The 18,573-nt window shown below is 40.2% G+C and overlaps 1 protein-coding gene across 1 annotated transcript in view; it reads right to left on the reverse strand.

The window, feature by feature from the left end:
* Positions 1 to 2,324, reverse strand: part of SLC39A10 (solute carrier family 39 member 10) — a 144,287-nt gene extending 141,963 nt beyond the window's left edge. Inside the window, exon 1 of the mRNA XM_047082612.1 lies at positions 2,207 to 2,324. The gene's annotated coding sequence lies outside the window, so the exon portion shown is untranslated. The remainder of the gene's footprint in view (positions 1 to 2,206) is intronic.
* Between the last annotated feature and the right edge of the window lie 16,249 nt (positions 2,325 to 18,573).

Raw genomic sequence — 18,573 nt, forward strand, 5'->3', positions numbered from 1 at the left:
TGTGATCACAGGGCCATTTAGTTTAGCTTTCTACCTTTTTACTCCCCAAGATCCTGGTGTTTCTGTTTTGTTTCACAAGGGGAATTGTAAACTTAATAGGGTTTATTTATGCAGTTGGAATTTTGAAATAGAGGGTAAATTAAGAGGAAGGAAGATTTGATTGCTGGATCAAAGTTCTATTAGAAAACCGCGGGGTTCTTATAGAAAGAAATTAAAAAGCTTTAAAAAGTTGTACATTTAAAAAGTATTTTACAGGGGTGCCTGGGTGGCTCAGTCGGTTGGGCGTCCGACTTCAGCTCAAGTTGTGATCTCTCAGTCTGTGAGTTTGAGCCCCGCATCGGGCTCTGTGCTGGCAGCTCAGAGCCTGGAGCTTGTTTCAGATTCTGTGTGTGTCTCTCTCTCTCTGACCCTCCCCCGTTCATGCTCTGTCTCTCTCTGTCTCAAAAATAAATAAAAATGTAAAAAAAAAATTAAAAAAAAGTATTTTACAATTTATAAACACTTTAGTCTTTTAAAAAAATTTTAAAAATTTATTTGAGAGAGAGAGAGAGAGAGAGAGAGAGAGAGAGAACCTCAAGCAGGCTTCACACTCAGTGCAGAGCCCAACTCGGGGCTCCATTCCATGACCCTGGGATCATGATCTGTGCCAAAATTAAGGCGTTAGACGCTCAACCGACTGAGTCATCCACGCACCCCTACAAAACACTTTATTATAAAATTATTTCATTTACATATACAGTGAGGGAGCTCCAGGGTCTATTAGCAGAGCTTTGACCATAACCATGTATCCTGTTGCCTGGTCTAAGACTCTTTGCAGTTTTTTTTTTGTTTTTCTCTCCCAGTATCCCTCTCTCCTCCTCCCCCTAACCCCAGTGATTGATTCTGAAACTTACTTTATGGATTCTTAACAATGTAGAGGACTAAAAATTTTTTGAGGGCAAATTTAGTGTCCTACTTACTTTTGCATCTCTATCATCTAAGCCAACATAGTGTGTTTAGCTAATATTTGTTGAATGAATGGAATAAAACACAAAGACAAATTAAAACAGAACTGTCTTTTTAGATAGTAAATAAATGAAAATAGAAAATTAATATTATAGATTTTAGACAGCTATTCAGAATATCAAGTAATGTTATAGATGCTATGTATCATCTGATCTCTCTGTCATCTATCTTGTTAGCCTCATTCCAAATAGTACATTTTATCATTTGTTATTATTTAGAAGTTTTCAGGTCATTAAGTCATAATTAAAAGTTAGGAAGATTTGTCTTGTTTTATTGACCGCATAGAAGTTACAATCTATTCTTCAGTAACATGAGGTCTATTGGCATACAACAAACAAAAATGGTCATTGTCAATTATTTCTCAATAAAATGGGAAAAATGGTCATAATTACCTGTCACATCCAGGAAAGTATAAGACTGTGACCATTAACTTTTATTCTATTTACGTTAGTTTTCCTTATTTATTGCTGTTCTATTTCCTTTATGAATTTCACAGGTTTCTGAAGGCATCGACTGATCATTTTTATATTATTCCATCAGCCTGGCTTATCCATAAGTAGATTGCAACTGGCAACTGGCCATGCTTAGAGAAAACAAGTTTTCATACACGTATTTTGTTCTGCCTGCATGTCTAGGTAAAGATCCTGGATGTGTTGAGTTTTATTTTATTTCTGCAAAGTCTCTATCAGTAAATATTTGGGTGTGTGACTTGGAGGAAAATTCAGAAAGGAAGAACTAATTTATTATTTATTTCAGACTTAAGAATCATTGAGGTCACATCCTAGCAAGACACACGGAGAGAAAGGATCTCAAAGAACACCCAAATTTTACAAAACTAAATCCATACGACAAATAAAGAAGAAATATCCAGTATCCAATTTAGATTCTCTAGATCCACACCAAGGAAAAAAATGCAGAAACGAATGGGCAAAGCTGTAATTTTGCCAGTTTAGGTACTGCTGTTAGGAAACACTACACGATGCCATCTAGTGACAGGTGACCAACGTCTGATCAATCACATAGAAATGATGGGGTGAGGAGGTGAAACGCCCAGGATGTTGTCTGTAAGGAGAAAAATCCTTCTGAGAGAATCACATTCAAGAGATTAGTGTTATTTCTCCGGGTCCACAGAGTGTATGAAAATTTATCAGAAAGCGGCAGCGCGGGGATTTTTATTTTGAAATCCTGTATTGCCACCTACCTCCAAATCTGAACCTCCTCCTCCTCCTGCCGCTGTCTTTCACCATCCAGTCCGCAGCTGAGCTCAGAACCGAGGAGTGTCCTCAAGTCATAGCCCCCCGTAGAGTGACAGGTGGTGGAGGTGGAGCACCTTAGAAAACAGTCTCAAAAAAAAAAAAAAAAAAAAAAAACCAACTTCAGAAAAAGGAACCAAGATGATTCCTAAAACAATCTGTACCCAATTAAAAATAACAACAATCATAAATAAACTGCTGGAAAGTTCAAAGAGTAAAACTAAAATAAGGACCAGAGGAAGTCATCTTTGTTTTTCTCGGTCAACGACAGTGCAGACCTGATGCTGTCTTGTTCCTGGTACCAAAGCCTCACTGAAAATGCCAGAGACCTCTCTCTAAATGGCTGTAGCATTGTGCCCTAAGGGAAATAATTTTCTCCAACATTTCTCATCTTTTGTAAACAGATGGCATAGGGATTTTTTTTTTTTTTAAGAGAAAGACCAACAATCTGTCAACTCTGGAATTCTCATAGTCCAATAGTTTCTTTTTGGTTAATTTTTCACAACTAGATGAACCAGTGCTGCGGCCATAGATACATTTAAGAAAACGAGACACTTCCCTGTATTCACATATATCCGATTAAAGCTCAATAGGACTATCTCAGTCGCCTCAGAAAAACATCAAGTTGAAAACCCTTGTGAAATGAAAAGAAAAGCTTATCAAAATCTCCAGCTTCGAGTGCATCTAGTTGTTTTCTTTTTATTGTTGCCTACATGCTGTGATTGGAGCACAATGTGTGGAAATTGCATAACCATTATTTCCACAAATCAAAGCTATTGAGAAATGGAAAGGCCGTGCAGGAGCTGCTGCATGAAATGTTGACTTAAAAAATTCTGCCTTTATGTCTAAAGTCTTCCCTTCTCTTTTTTAAGTACTGTTTAGTTTTAACCATCAGTGGGTTTTGTTTTGTTTTTTAACTAAAATCGGAATTAGCCACAGGCCAAATAACATTTTTTTGAAAAGTGTTGTCTGTTTCTTATATTTTTCTTTCCTTCAACTTTATTTTATTATGTTTTGAAATCTGGGCTAGCCTAGGCAAAGCGTTCTTAATTCAAGTATTGGAACCATCAAGATAACCTCTGTGCAATTTTCATGCCTCAGGGGGAAGTTTTGGGTGCCCTCAACCCAATCCACTGCCCGTTAGGGGTGGTGGGGAGGTGTTGAAAGAATCCTCTTTTTACTTCTTTTATTTTTAAAATATTAATCAGTCAGATGTTCACCTGGGTCAAAGTGGGTTAGGCTGGGGATGGCATGGGAATCTCTTAACACCTTTTTGGAAATCCCAAGGTGCAAATGCAAATGGGTAAGTTACTTAAGAGTGAAATGCACCTTTGTTGGGAGAATTTTTACTAGGGTATTCTGTTAGCCTTTTCAATGTTTAAAGTCATTTTGAGGAAGTAACAGTCTGCAAAAAAAGGCATAAAATTTAGATGTGTTGCACTTTCCAACACCTGGGAGATAATGAGGGTAAATATCTTTTTAGGTTCAAGATTATGATCAAAGATTGTTTTCTTCTGTAATATTTCTCCTTGAGGTAGTATTTTGATGTCTTTAAAAGTAAATTGCAGAGATTATAAGGTTAAAATACTGAATAAAGCAAACATCTATGATCAGTCACACAGCCTAATTTTGAACCAAGCTTTCCTTTTATCTTTAAATTTGGTGTCATTTTCTCCCTATCCTTTTCACCTCTGGGATTTTTCTGGTTAGAGATGTATATAATTGCCTTTCTGCCCACATCCCCTTCCAAAAGAATCTGTTCCCACCCACAAACCCTGCTGAACAGATGGGTCTAGTTATTCATGATTATATCAGATGACCCTATTCCTCCTGCTATAGGAGGCGAGGACCAGTGTGTAGAGAGCTGCTAGGTGAGTCAACCACAGGATAGGCCAAGCCAATTATATTTGAGAATTTTGAACTAAAGCACAAAAATCATAGGTGAATGACAGGATTGGATTTGCAGGGTCACAGGCATTTGTTTTGAGAGTTGTTACATGGCAGGGGGCCTGGATGGCTCCGTTGGTTGAGCGCCCGATTCTTGATTTCAGCTCAGGTCATGATCCCAGGTTTCTGGGATCAAGCCTTGGGTTGGGCTCTGTGCTGAGCATAGATCCTGCTTAAGATTCTCTCCCTCTCTGCCCCTCTTCCTCTCTCTCTATATATATCTAAAAAAAAAAAAAGTAAATAGAGTTGTCCATCTGGCAAGCCTCAGCCATGTGTAAATCAAATTTATGAAGGAACCCAAAGTGAAAACCTTGTTTATGGAGTCAACGCAAGAAAGCAACATAGAATAGACATGCAGTAAAAAGAAGTAACAAGAGCTCTAGATGACATCTGTGAGATCCCTCCTCACCATCCTGGCCTCTTTCTACTTTCTAAGTAAACATGTTTCCTAGCATGGTTTGGTTTCTATCACCCAGCTCCAGGATTAATTGCTGACTGTCTTAAGCCAACCAGCAATATCACATCCTTTTGTTCACGTGATTGGTTCAGAGTGGGCATGTGAACCAATTAGAGACAATGAGATTGAGAAGACAGTGGAAGGAGGTTGGGGACAAGAAAATTTCTCTCTAACCCATGGGAGTTACCACAAAAGTACTCTCTGCTTTTGTTCATATGAACTAGGAAGCATGAAACTTTGGTTGTATCCGACTACCTCCTTGAGACCATCAGAAGAGACAAGGCTAAGTTGAAAGCAACATCATGGAAGACAGAGTACAGCAATGGAAAAATAAGTAGGGCTTTGTTGATATTATAGAGCCATTAGTTTTTGAAGCCTGCCCAATTTTTGATTTGTCCGTCATATGGACAATAAATACCTTTAAATTCTTTAAATTGTTTGGTTGGCTTTTTTCCCTTGTTTTCTTTTGATTTTTAATGTTTATTTATTTATTTTGAGAGAGAGAGAGAGAGGAAGAGAGCAAACAGGGGAGGGGCAGAGAGAGAATCTCAAGCAGGCTCTGTGTTATCAGTGTAGAGCCTGATGCAGGCTTGATCCCATAAACCATGAGATCATAACCTGAGCTGAAATCAAGAGTCAGACATTTAACTGACTGAACCACCCAGGCACCCTTGGATTCTTTCCCCACTGATTACTGAAATTTTCAATTGGAGCGAGACTAGTGATTTTGTAGCTCTCAGACCAAGCAGTCCCTCGAATTCCAACAGTTCCTAAGTAGAGCCGTCCTTAGCACTATTTTCTCCATTTTGTTTTTCCTGGTTCTGTGTCACTTAGCAAAACGCTTGGTACATACTAGTCACATCATCAGTACTTATTAAATGATAAATCCCCACCTCTCTTACACTTTCAGTAATATTTTCTGAGTATAATCTTTGAAAGTAGTGCATTTCGAGGAGGCATCTGATGTTCAGGTTGTGTAAAGTGGTCTTGGAGAAGATTAAAGATACCCACTAATGCAATGAGGAAGGAAGAGGCCAGTCAACTTCATCACGACTGGGAAAGTAAGTGTTAGAGTTGTGAAAACAGACATCATGACAATACTTTCTTACCATATAGAGTCTATAGATACCTTCATTCCTACCTTGGTAAGACTTTGTCTTCTGCATTTGAAATGAAAACAGGAAAAAAAAGATTGTATTTTTCCCACGGTCAGAATCAAGGGGTTTGCCTGAAACTTTGGTCCATTACCTCAATCCTGACAATCTTGCCTGCTGGGGATCATTAGTGCTACCACATGAATGGGGAAAACGAGGAAGAAAGATTCATTAACTTGTCCAAGATAGTAAGAGTCTGAGCCGAGCCAATAGATAATGGAATTAGAAGACCCACTACTACTTTATGATAATTATCAAATTGTGATTCATTTATGACCTCTCTGGCCCTGTTAGGTCTGGAGCTCTTGCTGAAAGGATGTCATAGCACACATAAAATATCTCTGGAAAAGTGCTTCTCTCCAGGAATGCTAACTGGGTAACTGGGAAATACTTACTTTCCAGTGCTCAAGTTTCATCCTTTTTGACATTTGAACCATATGCTTACCTTATTTTATCCAAAAAAAGTGATATATTTTGAAAAAATATTATACCGTGAAAATTTTCTACCTGATAAAATGACAGGTTTGTATTAGATGAGGTGGGAGACCCCTTCTAGCTCTAAAATTTTGTGTAGTTCCATGAGAGGCCTTCCAGTTTAAGAGAATACAAAGATTACTGCACCAAATACTCTCTCAAACCACTGAACTGCCTAAAAAGATCGTAAAAAGGTTACCTATATTTTTGGCAGTATCAGCGACTTAAAAAAAAATCAGATAAATTGAATTACATTTTGGAAGTTAACCTTCAGATTCAGATTAGGCCAAGAATCTCTAGGGCCCAATAAAACCTGAAGGGACCTGCCAGCATTTTCACTTGAAAGAATAACTTTGTTGTGATTAACACCAAACTACCTAAGGAGTGGAGAGAATAGCAGTTAGGAGTCTAGCAATTAATCACTGCAGGTATCTCCCACGGGTGAGGACGAGCTGAAGGCAAGCATGCTTAGCACATTTTATTTTCTCAGGAACACAGCGGGCATCTTGTAAAATCGCTAGGATAGGCCCCACAACCAAAACAAAAGAGGACAAAGAAAATTCATGTACACAGGCACTGGCAATTTGCCTTCATTCTCTAATGGTAAACCCTACTGGAGACAGGAACCCTTTGGAGCTGACCTTGTCTCTTCTTACCAAAGACAGCTTGGTATGTGATTGTGTGTTTGTTTAAACCAAATGCTTCACATTTATGAAATCTTTCAAGTGTCAGATCCCAAATGAATGTTATCATAAGAAGCTTTTTGGCCACATATGGCACAATTTTTCAGGACACCTACTTAAAGTGTTTGTGTTTTTCAGTGGTCTGAAACAACAAAAACAATGAAAAAACTTCTAATGCACCAAAATTAACATAAATATGAGCCATACAGCTAAGCTCTGCTGTTCTTAGCATTGAAGTTAGTCACATCTAGTTTTGTTACTATAGAAAGCAAATCAGTTCTGCTAACTACAGCCCACAGTATTTTGCACATTATTTTTCTGAATTCCTTCTATCTATTTTAGTATTTGAAATGCTAAAAAATCCTGCCCCAGCACTTTTTCTGGGAAAGTCTTCACACTGTCTTTTGATCTATGCTACTGGTTCACAAGTCATTCTTGGAGGAGGTTATAAGGCAGGAGAGGGGATTTTATTTATGGAATTTTGTATTGTTTTTTCTGTTCACCGTACTGCATTTTTCTGCCGAAAAATTCTGCTGTAAATTGCAACAGGAAGAGATAAGGACAGCCTTTGTTAAGACCTCAGAACTGTGGGAAGAGGGTCCCTGAGTGAGATCCCAGCTTGAAAGTTATTTCTGCCTTCTTGGGTAAGACATTACCCCCAGAATCTTAACTTTTCTGAGAGAAGAATAGAAATGCACCAATAGAAAAATCCATTGTGTACTTGCTAACAATCCAATGAGCTTGAAGGAAATGCCGGAGTCATGCCTCTGTTTCTACTTGCCCACAGGGAGCTTCTGTAGATAACCTTCCCACATCAGACCAAGAATTCTGTGCAACTAGCACTAGATTTCACACTCTGGTGGACGGAAGGCTGAATGGAAGGCACTGAACGAACCCCTTGGTATCGTCAGACATTGATCTGCCAAGGTTGATATTGGGTCTTGCCTGGTAATGTCAACTGGCCAATCTAAATGATTTCCCCCAAACTCTTGTTCTTGTCTATCAAATCAAGCATAACTTTTAGTTCATCTCCCTCCATTCCAATGCGATTGTAGCTTGAGAGTGTTTCAGAAAGCTTTGTAGATTCAGCTGTCTCATTTTGATTACCACCATGAGAACTCCATGGTATCCTGTTGTAAACTTTAATCTACAATATAGTTTCTTCTCTACCTGTGCCCTGGCTTCTATTCTTTTTGCAGTTGTTTAATAGAAGAAGGCAAAATCTTTTGATAAAAGTAGTTCACAACCTTCTCTGTCTTATTTGAGACCTCTGTTCCATTTTCTGGTTATACTTTTATAAAAGTATTGAGACTTTCTGTAGTGAAGAGGACTCAGAGAGCCTCTGTCATGAACTTTGCTGAACTCAAATCAGGAGACCCGAATACATAAAACCCATTAGTTCATGAAGACCCATAAGGGAAATCCTTAACACTCTGTTGCTCAAGCTCTATGCAATTTTAAAATACAGATGAAAATGCCTTCCTTAAAGGGATGTTTTTATGATTAATGAGGTAATGTGCATAATGTGTTCTGAGTTCCTGGAGCAAAAGTCCCATATAGGGGAGCTATTATTATTTATTATTGCCATCCAGATGCTGGAACTATATATTTCCCAAGGACAAAATGAAATGTAGGACAGATGCAAAAATTCCAGAGTATTAGCAAGCTCTAGGGAAACTAGCATATGGTGGATATCCTTTGATAAATATGCTAAATACATATTTATATGATAAACTGACTAGTGAAATTAGAGTGATGCCTTTGAGTGCCTTCACCAGAGTTCAGTGAATTCTCTGGTGCACTGAGAGGTGGATGACTCTACAGGGGGTAGGTGGGTTCCTGCCAGTGTTTGGAATAGGCCCCTTTTCTTTTACTGTAGCTGGAAACAATGATTAAGCAAAGAACCAGTGCTACTGAGGCTCTTTTATTCTCGGTCAATGGGACTAAGGGACGACCCTTTAAGAGGGCATTTGGCAGTATCTGTCAAAATTGGAAATTCATATCCTCTTTGACCCAGCAATTCTACAACTAAAAAATTATCCTATGGATACACTTGCATTGTAGCATTGTTTACAAAAACAAAAATTGAAAACCACCTAAATGTTTGTTAAAAAGACGATGATTGCATAACTTACCGTACATGCATTTGGTGGTATATTATAGAACTAAAAAAATAGAAGAAGGAAGATTTGTATCTGCAGATTTGGAAAGGTCTCCAAGATATGGTTTTCATCAAGATGTAAAGCAATACGTATGGTATGACCGCACTTGTGTAAATAAGAAAAAAGAATTGCACAAACTGTAAGAGACTGTTGAATACAGAGAACAAACTGAGGGTTGCTGGAGGGTTATTGGGTGGGGGGATGGGCTAAATGGGTGAGGGGCATTAAGGAGGGCACTTGTTGGGATGAGCACCGGGTGTCATATGTAAGTCATGATCCCTGAATTCTACTCCTGAAACCCTTATTACACTATATGTTAGCTGAGTTGGATTTAAATAAATAATTAAAAAAGGAATGGGGAAACTTTTAGGGCATCAAAGTTTCTGGCAAAGTACTTAAAAAGAAAAAAGAAGTGTATATAAGCTGAGATACACACACACACACACACACACACATAATAATGATTAACTGTGGTTAATTTAGGGGAAAGAAATTTGGTGTATCATGAGAGGGGGAAACCATTTCCCTTTTTATCTTAAACTTTTTTTTTTTTTTTTTTTTTTTTTTTATGAAGTTTATTGACAAATTGGTTTCCATACAACACCCAGTGCTCATCCCAAAAGGTGCCCTCCTCACTACCCATCACCCACCCGCCCCTCCCTCCCACCCCCCATCAACCCTCAGTTTGTTCTCAGTTTTTAACAGTCTCTTATGCTTTGGCTCTCTCCCACTCTAACGTCTTTTTTTTTTTTTCTCCCTTCCCCTCCCCCATGGGTTCCTGTTGAGTTTCTCAGGATCCACATAAGAGTGAAACCATATGGTATCTGTCTTTCTCTGTATGGCTTATTTCACTTAGCATCACACTCTCCAGTTCCATCCACGTTGCTACAAAAGGCCATATTTCATTTTTTCTCATTGCCACGTAGTATTCCATTGTGTATATAAACCACAATTTCTTTATCCATTCATCAGTTGATGGACATTTAGGCTCTTTCCATAATTTGGCTATTGTTGAGAGTGCTGCTATGAACATTGGGGTACAAGTGCCCCTATGCATCAGTACTCCTGTATCCCTTGGGTAGATTCCTAGCAGTGCTATTGCTGGGTCATAGGGTAGGTCTATTTTTAATTTTCTGAGGAACCTCCACACTGTTTTCCAGAGCGGCTGCACCAATTTGCATTCCCACCAACAGTGCAAGAGGGTTCCCGTTTCTCCACATCCTCTCCAGCATCTATAGTCTCCTGATTTGTTCATTTTGGCCACTCTGACTGGCGTGAGGTGATACCTGAGTGTGGTTTTGATTTGTATTTCCCTGATAAGGAGCGACGCTGAACATCTTTTCATGTGCCTGTTGGCCATCTGGATGTCTTCTTTAGAGAAGTGTCTATTCATGTTTTCTGCCCATTTCTTCACTGGGTTATTTGTTTTTCGGGTGTGGAGTTTGGTGAGCTCTTTATAGATTTTAGATACTAGCCCTTTGTCCGATATGTCATTTGCAAATATCTTTTCCCATTCCGTTGGTTGTCTTTTAGTTTTGTTGGTTGTTTCCTTTGCTGTGCAGAAGCTTTTTATCTTCATAAGGTCCCAGTAATTCACTTTTGCTTTTAATTCCCTTGCCTTTGGGGATGTGTCGAGTAAGAGATTGCTACGGCTGAGGTCAGAGAGGTCTTTTCCTGCTTTCTCCTCTAAGGTTCTGATGGTTTCCTGTCTCACATTTAGGTCCTTTATCCATTTTGAGTTTATTTTTGTAAATGGTGTGAGAAAGTGGTCTAGTTTCAACCTTCTGCATGTTGCTGTCCAGTTCTCCCAGCACCATTTGTTAAAGAGGCTGTCTTTTTTCCATTGGATGTTCTTTCCTGCTTTGTCAAAGATGAGTTGGCCATATGTTTGTGGGTCTAGTTCTGGGGTTTCTATTCTATTCCATTGGTCTGTGTGTCTGTTTTTGTGCCAATACCATGCTGTCTTGATGATGACAGCTTTGTAGTAGAGGCTGAAGTCTGGGATTGTGATGCCTCCTGCTTTGGTCTTCTTCTTCAAAATTCCTTTGGCTATTCGGGGCCTTTTGTGGTTCCATATGAATTTTAGGATTGCTTGTTCTAGTTTCGAGAAGAATGCTGGTGCAATTTTGATTGGGATTGCATTGAATGTGTAGATAGCTTTGGGTAGTATTGACATTTTGACAATATTTATTTTTCCAATCCATGAGCAGGGAATGTCTTTCCATTTCTTTAAATCTTCTTCAATTACCTTCATAAGCTTTCTATAGTTTTCAGCATACAGATCCTTTACATCTTTGGTTAGATTTATTCCTAGGTATTTTATGCTTTTTGGTGCAATTGTGAATGGGATCAGTTTCTTTATTTGTCTTTCTGTTGCTTCATTGTTAGTGTATAAGAATGCAACTGATTTTTGTACATTGATTTTGTATCCTGCAACTTTGCTGAATTCATGTATCAGTTCTAGCAGACTTTTGGTGGAGTCTATCGGATTTTCCATGTATAATATCATGTCATCTGCAAAAAGCGAAAGCTTGACTTCATCTTTGCCAATTTTGATGCCTTTGATTTCCTTTTGTTGTCTGATTGCTGATGCTAGAACTTCCAGCACTATGTTAAATAACAACGGTGAGAGTGGGCATCCCTGTCGTGTTCCTGATCTCAGGGAAAAAGCTCTCAGTTTTTCCCCGTTGAGGATGATGTTAGCTGTGGGCTTTTCATAAATGGCTTTTATGATCTTTAAGTATGTTCCTTCTATCCCGACTTTCTCCAGGGTTTTTATTAAGAAAGGGTGCTGGATTTTATCAAAGGCCTTTTCTGCATCGATTGACAGGATCATATGGTTCTTCTCTTTTTTTTTGTTAATGTGATGTATCACGTTGATTGATTTGCGAATGTTGAACCAGCCCTGCATCCGAGGAATGAATCCCACTTGATCATGGTGAATAATTCTTTTTATATGCTGTTGAATTCGATTTGCTAGTATCTTATTGAGAATTTTGGCATCCATATTCATCAGGGATATTGGCCTGTAGTTCTCTTTTTTTACTGGGTCTCTGTCTGGTTTAGGAATCAAAGTAATACTGGCTTCATAGAATGAGTCTGGAAGTTTTCCTTCCCTTTCTATTTCTTGGAATAGCTTGAGAAGGATAGGTATTATCTCTGCTTTAAACGTCTGGTAGAACTCCCCTGGGAAGCCATCTGGTCCTGGACTCTTATTTGTTGGGAGATTTTTGATAACCGATTCAATTTCTTCGCTGGTTATGGGTCTGTTCAAGCTTTCTATTTCCTCCTGATTGAGTTTTGGAAGAGTGTGGGTGTTCAGGAATTTGTCCATTTCTTCCAGGTTGTCCAATTTGTTGGCATATAATTTTTCATAGTATTCCCTGATAATTGTTTGTATCTCTGAGGGATTGGTTGTAATAATTCCATTTTCATTCATGATTTTATCTATTTGGGTCATCTCCCTTTTCTTTTTGAGAAGCCTGGCTAGAGGTTTGTCAATTTTGTTTATTTTTTCAAAAAACCAACTCTTGGTTTCGTTGATCTGCTCTACAGTTTTTTTAGATTCTATATTGTTTATTTCTGCTCTGATCTTTATTATTTCTCTTCTTCTGCTGGGTTTAGGCTGCCTTTGCTGTTCTGCTTCTATTTCCTTTAGGTGTGCTGTTAGATTTTGTATTTGGGATTTTTCTTGTTTCTTGAGATAGGCCTGGATTGCGATGTATTTTCCTCTCAGGACTGCCTTCGCTGCGTCCCAAAGCGTTTGGATTGTTGTATTTTCATTTTCGTTTGTTTCCATATATTTTTTGATTTCTTCTCTAATTGCCTGGTTGACCCACTCATTCGTGAGTAGGGTGTTCTTTAACCTCCATGCTTTTGGAGGTTTTCCAGACTTTTTCCTGTGGTTGACTTCAAGCTTCATAGCATTGTGGTCTGAAAGTATGCATGGTATAATTTCAATTCTTGTAAACTTATGAAGGGCTGATTTGTGACCCAGTATATGATCTATCTTGGAGAATGTTCCATGTGCACTCGAGAAGAAAGTATATTCTGTTGCTTTGGGATGCAGAGTTCTAAATATATCTGTCAAGTCCATCTGATCCAGTGTCTCATTCAGGGCCCTTGTTTCTTTATTGACCGTGTGTCTAGATGATCTATCCATTTCTGTAAGTGGGGTGTTAAAGTCCCCAGCAATTACCACATTCTTATCAATAAGGTTGCTTCTGTTTATGAGTAATTGTTTTATATATTTGGGGGCTCCGGTATTCGGCGCATAGACATTTATAATTGTTAGCTCTTCCTGATGGATAGACCCTGTAACTATTATGTAATGTCCTTCTTCATCTCTTGTTACAGCCTTTAATTTAAAGTCTAGTTTGTCTGATATAAGTATGGCTACTCCAGCTTTCTTCTGGCTTCCAGTAGCATGATAAATAGTTCTCCATCCCCTCACTCTGAATCTAAAGGTGTCCTCAGGTCTAAAATGAGTCTCTTGTAGACAGCAAATAGATGGGTCTTGTTTTTTTATCCATTCTGATACCCTATGTCTTTTGGTTGGCGCATTTAATCCATTTACATTCAGTGTTATTATAGAAAGATACGGGTTTAGAGTCATTGTGATGTCTGTATGTTTTATGCTTGTAGTGATGTCTCTGGTACTTTGTCTCACAGGGTCCCCCTTAGGATCTCTTGTAGGGCTGGTTTAGTGGTGACAAATTCCTTCAGTTTTTGTTTGTTTGGGAAGACCTTTATCTCTCCTTCTATTCTAAATGACAGACTTGCTGGATAAAGGATTCTCGGCTGCATATTTTTGCTGTCTAGCACCCTGAAAATCTCGTGCCAATTCTTTCTGGCCTGCCAAGTTTCAAAAGAGAGATCAGTCACGAGTCTTATAGGTCTCCCTTTATATGTGAGGGCACGTTTACCCCTTGCTGCTTTCAGAATTTTCTCTTTATCCTTGTATTTTGCCAGTTTCACTATGATATGTCGTGCAGAAGATCGATTCAAGTTACGTCTGAAGGGAGTTCTCTGTGCCTCTTGGATTTCAATGCCTTTTTCCTTCCCCAGTTCAGGGAAGTTCTCAGCTATTATTTCTTCAAGTACCCCTTCAGCACCTTTCCCTCTCTCTTCCTCCTCTGGGATACCAATTATGCGTAAATTATTTCTTTTTAGTGTATCACTTAGTTCTCTAATTTTCCCCTCATACTCCTGGATTTTTTTATCTCTCTTTTTCTCAGCTTCCTCTTTTTCCATAACTTTATCTTCTAGTTCACCTATTCTCTCCTCTGCCTCTTCCATCCGAGCTGTGGTCGTTTGCATTTTGTTTTCCATTTCCTTTAAAGCGTTTTTCAGCTCCTCGTGCCTGTTCATTAGTCCCCTGATGTCTGTAGCAAGAGATTCTCTGCTGTCCTGTATGCTGTTTTCCAGCCCAGCGATTAATTTTATGACTATTATTCTAAATTCACTTTCTGTTATATTATTTAAATCCTTTTTGATCAGCTCATTAGCTGTTGTTATGTCCTGGAGATTCTTCTGGGGTGAATTCTTCCGCTTGGTCATTTTGGATAGTCCCTGGTGTGGTGAGGGCCTGCAGGGCACTTCCCCTGTGCTGTGGTGTATAACTGGAGTTGGTGGGCGGGGCCGCAGTCCGACCTGATGTCTGCCCCCAGCCCACCGCTGGGGCCACAGTCAGACTGGTGTGTGCCTTCTCTTCCCCTCTCCTAGGGGCGGGATTCACTGTGGGGTGGCGTGGCCCGTCTGGGCTACTTGCACACTGCCAGGCTTGTGATGCTGGGGATCTGGCGTATTAGCTGGGGTGGGAAGGCAAGGTGCACGGCGGCAGGGGGGGCAGGCTTAGCTCGCTTCTCCTTAGGTGATCCACTTCAGGAGGGGCCCTGTGCAGCCGGAGGGAGTCAGATCGCTGCCGGAGGTTTGGCTCCGCAGAAGCACAGAGTTGGGTGTTCGCGCGGAGCGAGCAATTTCCCTGGCCGGAGCCGGTTCCCTTTGGGATTTTGGCTGGGGGATGGGCGGGGGAGATGGCGCTGGCGAGCGCCTTTGTTCCCCGCCAAACTGAGCTCTGTCGTCCGGGGGCTCCGCAGCTCACCCTCCCTTTGTCCTCCAGCCTTCCCGCTTTCTGAGTAGAGCTGTTAACTTATGACCTCCCAGACGCTAAGTCGCGCTTGCTGTCGGAACACAGTCCGTCAGGCCCCTCCGCTTTTGCAAGCCGGACTCGGGGGCTCTGCTTGGCCGGCGAGCCGCCCCTCCGCCCCGGCTCCCTCCCGCCAGTCCGTGGAGCGCGCACCGCCTCGCCGCCCTTCCTACCCTCTTCCGTGGGCCTCTCGTCTGCACTTGGGTCCGGTGACTCTGTTCTGCTAATCCTCTGGCGGTTTTCTGGGTTATTTAGGCAGGTGTAGGTGGAATCTAAGTGATCAGCAGGACGCGCGGTGAGCCCAGCGTCCTCCTACGCCGCCATCTTCCTAGTCTCTCTCTATCTTAAACTTTTTAAAACTTTTTAAAAGTTTATTTATTTTGAGAGAGAGAGAGGGAGAGGGAGAGGGGCAGAGAGAGAGAGAGAGAGAGAGGGAAAGAGAGAGAATCTCAAGCAGGCTCCCTGCTGTCAGCACAGAGCCCCATGTGGGGTTTGATCTCATGACCCTTGAGATCATGACCTGGGCCCAAACCAAGAGTCCAACCCTTAACTGACTGAGCCACCCAGGTGCCTCTATCTTAAACTTTTGTAAACCATATTTACATATTACCTTAATGTTAAAAATAGATTGTTTTGGGGGCTCCTGGGTGGCTCAGTCAGTTAAGTGTCCAACTTAGGCTCAGGTCATGATCTCCCAGTTTGTGAGTTTCAGCCCCACATCAGGCTCTGTGCTGACAGCTCAGAGCCTGGAGCCTGCTTCAGATTCTGTGTTTCCCCTCTCTCTCTGCCCCTCCCACACTCACACTCTGTCTCTCTCTCTCAAAAATAAATTAACATTAAAAATTTTTTTTTGAACAATCTATTTTTTAAAAAAATTTTAATGTGGATTTATTTTTGAGAGAGAGAGAGAGAGAATGACAGACAGAGCACCACCAGAAGAGGGGCAGAGAGACACAGAATCTAAAGCAGGCTCCAGGCTCTGGGCTGTCAGCACAGAGCCCAAGGTGGGGCTCAAATCCACGAACCAAGAGATCATGACCTGACCTGAAGTCGGACACTGACCAGCTGAGCCACCAGACACCCCAAGAATAGATTGTTGTTTTTTTTTTTTTTTAAAGTAATCTTCCTTTTCTTCTACTGAAGCTCAGAAGAAGGCAACTTGAAAAGCTATTGTCATAAGACAGCTGACTCTCTGGCCAATATTTCCTCCATAGGAGCACCCTGAGCCCCCACAGAAATCTCATTTCCATCCCTGAGTGATTTGATCAGAGCCAATGGTTTGCATATAAAACACCTGTGAGGCTAAACCTTTCTTATTCTCCCAGCCAGGGTGAGAGAGTCAGGATAAAGTGGTCTTTATTTTTCAATTTCATCACCTGTGATTTTGTTTGAAAAAATCTGTTTGCCTCTCATTCACCAAAAAATACACCTGTGACTATGTAATTGATGGTCACAGATTTTCATTTCTTATTGTTATAAACACATTGAAGACTGTAAATGTTCTCTCTCTCATAAAACACCTGTTCTTTTCATAATTAACAATTTTAGATTGAGCATGTACATTGAAAGTAATACTCTTGCAAAATATGAAAACCTAACATTATTTAATGATAGCCTTTCTTATATGAAAGTCAGCATATAGCATATATTTGTGGAAAAGTATTTACAAATCAAAAATTATGTACAAATATCCAATTATCCAATTAGAAAAGATAATTATAGAGGAATCTTGTACTTCAGTTTGTTACAATAAATTTGTCATACAAAAACTATTTCAGTTTTCTCATTTTAAAAAACTTTTTTGGGGGTACCTGGGTGGCTCAGTCAGTTAAGTGTCTGACTTCGGCCTGGGTCATGATCTTATGGTTTGTGGGTTCAAGCCCTGCATCAGGCTCTGTGCTGACAGCTCAGAGCCTGGAGCCTGCTTCGGATCCTGTGTCTCCCTCTCTCTCTGCCCCTCCCCTGCTCATGCTGTCTCTCAAAAATAAATGTTGAAAAAATAAAAAAATTAAAAAAAAACTTTTTTAAACATTTTTATTTATTTTTGAGAGACAGAAACCATGCACCACTGGGGGAAGGGCAGAGAGAGAGAGAGGGAGGCACAGAAACTGAAGCAGGCTTCCAGCTCTGAGCTGTCAGCACAGAGCCTGACACGGGGCTCAAACTCACAAACCACAAAATCATGACCTGAGCCGAAGTCAGACACTTAACTGACTGAGCCACCCGGGTGCCGCCTTCAGTTTTCTCATTTTAAAGGAATTTAAAACTAGTTGCTAAAAAGAATCACAGTATGTACGGTCATATTGGACACACAGTATGAAAGTATGTAAGTATGAATCATAGTTAGAAAATAAGTCACAAGTATAGTAAGTTGGTCTTTATTATTTTTTTAATGCATTTTTTGATGTTTATTTGTGTATGAGAGAGAGAGACACAGAATCCAAAGCAGGCTCCAGGCTCTGAGATGTCAGCACAGAGCCCAACATGGGGCTCCAACCCATCAACTGTGAAATCGTGACCTGAACTGAAGTTGGATTCTTAACTGACTGAGCCACCCAGGCCCCCCGAGATGGTCTTTATTATTAACTTAATTAAAAAAAAAATATTTATTTATTTTTGAGAGAGAACGAGAGAGACAGAATACAAGCAGGGGAGGTGCAGAGAGAGAGGGAGACACAGAATCCAAAGCAGGCTCAAGGCTCTGAACAGTCAGCACAGAGCCCCTTGTGGGGCTCAAACTCGTGAACCACAAGATCATGACCTGAGCTGAATGAAGTCAGACGCTTAACCAACTGAGCCACCCAGATGCCCCTTAACTTGATCTTTATTTGGGATTCTTACACAATATCCCAGAGTTAAGAAGGAGAAATAATCCACAAACTCTTTCTCAAACGGAAACATGTTCTTTGATAAGAGATGAACCCAATACCTTTCCATGCCATTTACAATTTCCCAGGGAAGTTTTAGGATGTGTGGGCAAAGCCACTCTGATATAATTGAAGGAACAAAATATTGCTCATTTCTACCCTGATGCACCTGGAATGGCCTTGAGACCATGTGGTATAATTAATGTGTGTAATTATTTTCTCCTTTAGCATACAAGGCTGACACTTGCCACCATAGTTTCATTTTTTATTCTTTTTTTTTCTTTTTTTAAATATAATGAGCTTGGTTTGCTTCATGTTTCTGACAAAGGATAGCAAAGTATTATCATTTTTTGAAGCTAAAGAGCAGTAGTGCTCAGCCTGTGGTCCCTGCATCAGCGAAATTGAATCACCTGGGAGCTTGTT

This window comes from Lynx rufus, unplaced genomic scaffold (assembly GCF_022079265.1).
Source record: "Lynx rufus isolate CCGP_SWC_20201006 ecotype Redwood Valley unplaced genomic scaffold, mLynRuf1.p SCAF_2, whole genome shotgun sequence".
Taxonomy (NCBI): domain Eukaryota; kingdom Metazoa; phylum Chordata; class Mammalia; order Carnivora; family Felidae; genus Lynx; species Lynx rufus.